General features: G+C 46.7%; 1 non-coding gene across 1 annotated transcript; it reads right to left on the reverse strand.

The window, feature by feature from the left end:
- Nucleotides 1-1500: 1500 nt before the first annotated feature.
- Nucleotides 1501-1572, reverse strand: TRNAS-UGA (transfer RNA serine (anticodon UGA)). Its single transcript has one exon. It is a non-coding gene; the product is annotated as a tRNA-Ser (tRNA).
- Between the last annotated feature and the right edge of the window lie 1177 nt (nucleotides 1573-2749).

Below are 2749 nucleotides of genomic sequence, written 5' to 3' on the forward strand. Positions count from 1 at the left end.
CCCACCCACAGAAACTGCTCCCTCCCCACACACACACACAGACTCTGCTTTCCCCCACACACACACACAGAAAAGAAAAAATATAGATTAAAGCCCCCAAAGGGGTCTTACTGTGGCTGTCTTCTGTTCCAGCAGGAGGGGCTGGGAGGCTGGGTAATCCAATATGATTCCATTTGTATCCAATATAAGATCCATATGTATGCATTTCTCGAGGGTGATCCATTCATCCCAATAGGGGAAAGGGGAAAGCCCATATCTCGGGGGCCCTGACCCAATGTTTACAAAACTTGGGTGGTCTCTTTAAAAGCCTTGACTGAAGCTCCGCCGAAAGTCTGGGATCGGCACACCCAAAAATGCGCCCCCTGCAGCCATGGAAAGAGAAAAGGGGGGAGCCAATATTTCAGCCCCCACTGAACCCATCTTTACAAAACTTGGGTGGTCTCTTAAGAGGGATTCTCTGAAGCTATGACAAAAGTTTGGGGGCTGAACCCCCAAAAAAGCGCCCCCTGCAGCCACGAAAATGGAAAAGGGGGGAGAGGAAAAAGGGGTGGAGCCCATATCTCGGGGGGCCCTGACCCAATGTTTACAAAACTTGGGGGGTATCTTAAGAAGCCTAGTCTGATGCTCCGCTGAAAGTTTGGGGTCGGCACACCCAAAAATGCGCCCTCTGCAGCCATGGAAAGAAAAAAGGGGGGGAGCCCATATCTCGGGACCCCCTGACCCAATGTTTACAAAACTTGGGTGGTCTCTTAAAAAAACCTGTCTGAATATCCCCTGAAAGTTTGGGGTCGGTACCCCAAAAAATGCACCCCCTGCAGCCACGGAAAGGAGCGAATGTGCACAAGCACCCCCTCACACACACATGAGGATTTCCCTCTCTCTCTCTCTTTCCCCGGCCGGCCGCACATCAGCTGATTCCTCCAGCACTCAATCCTGACTGATTGGCCAGAAGAAGACCCAGCTTGGCCACCGATTGGCCGGGGGAGGAGAATGCTGCTTACTGACGGTTATGCTGCTTACTGACGGCCGAATTGGCCGAATTTATTCGCCGAACTCCCGAACTCGCTGAATTCGGCCCCCCCGGTTGCCCGCCAGTTTTGAGTTCGGATCCGTCCGAACTAAAAACCGCCGAATCAAGGGAAATTCGGCTGATTTTCAGTTCGGGCCGAACCGAATTGACAGCCCTACCAGCAAGGCTTCTGATTTGTCACTGGATATCTGATTGGCTGTGCAGATTTTTTCAAATGTAGCTTTGGCATCAGCTACCACTACTGCACAAGGATCTTCACTGTGAAAGTAAGCTGTGGCAGCCATTGTGTGGCTGGCCCTGCCTCTTGCTGTAGCCATTTTGGGGCTGCACCCACCACACTGTGTCAGAATTCCAAAGGTACCCACAGACTCAAAAAAGAATGGGGATCCCTGATCTACTCAGATTGGCAGGGACTTTCTAGAGACTCAGGCAGAGGTCTTTCATATCACCTAATACCTGATTCTTTTAACTGGAGATACCAGGGATTGAACCTGGGACCTTCTGCATTCAAAGTAGATACTCTACCACTGAGCCACAGCTCCTCCTCATCTCAAACAGTTTTCGTTTTCTTTCTCTATGTTCCTTGCGAAACTTGCAGGTGGCAGCAAACAAGCAGCATGGGAGAAGCAGCTGTGAGAAAGCAACTTATTCATGCAAATGCAGATCCAAATTTCTTAGAATACATTTAAATGGCTCAATGAATGATTGACTTCCTGATCATGAGTAGTGAACAGAACACAAGCCCAAGTACCAGATGATTTGCCAGAAATGCAAGATGTGTTATCAGTTAGGTAAAAGTCAACAGAACTACTCTACTGTCCCAGTGATGGGTGATGGATTTGTTTTACCTTCAGTTCGCTAAGGAAGCAGGAGATCAAGTTGGTGCAGTATCTCTCCCAGTTCTATTATCTGCAACACCCATAGTGGAATCCTGATAGTCAGATGATAGAACCAGGGAAAGAAAAGGCAGGAGAGTTGGTTTATCTCCCATATCATCAATTGGTTTAAAGAGTAAATCTCCAGGCTGGAATCAGGTAACCTCAATTGGTCATGTAGTTGAAGGAAAGGTAGGAAGGTTTCATGACTGTTATCTGCAGCAAGTAACACAGAGCAATACTAGTGGCAATACAACCTATAGCTTACCTTTGCTTCACACTGGTTGCCAGTGCTACAAATTCAAATTTAAATTAATTAATATGGTTGACTGACCAATCACTTGCCAACACATCAAACATTCCAGACTCAATAGTTTTGCACCGCAGAATCACAGACTGCCCGTACATATAAAGGTATAAGATCAATAAAAGCAACCCCTGGTTAAAATTATCATCTTAAAATTTTCTAATAAAGTTTCTAATATTTTAATAGCAACAGCGAAGAACTTGGCAATTTGGAGTGTAAACTGAGGGTCTTCTCCTAATAGGAGCTTCTTTGCCGAAAGCTCAACTGACTCTTCAGGAAATTTATCTAGTAGGGGGGATTGTTTTCTGCAGCAAGTAACACAGAGCAATACTAGTGGCGATACAACCTATAGCTTACCTTCGTTTCACACTGGTTGCCAGTGCTACAGAGAGAACAGAGTGTCTCAACCCCCGCCTCTGGGGACCAGCATTTCGACAAGACAATGCAGCTCATGAGGAGCCATCCATGTCCGTAGATAATTCATATATCTCAACAAAGTGTCCTATTGTCTTTTGGAAGCTCTCGGCTACAAGCAGA

This window comes from Euleptes europaea, chromosome 17 (assembly GCF_029931775.1).
Source record: "Euleptes europaea isolate rEulEur1 chromosome 17, rEulEur1.hap1, whole genome shotgun sequence".
Taxonomy (NCBI): domain Eukaryota; kingdom Metazoa; phylum Chordata; class Lepidosauria; order Squamata; family Sphaerodactylidae; genus Euleptes; species Euleptes europaea.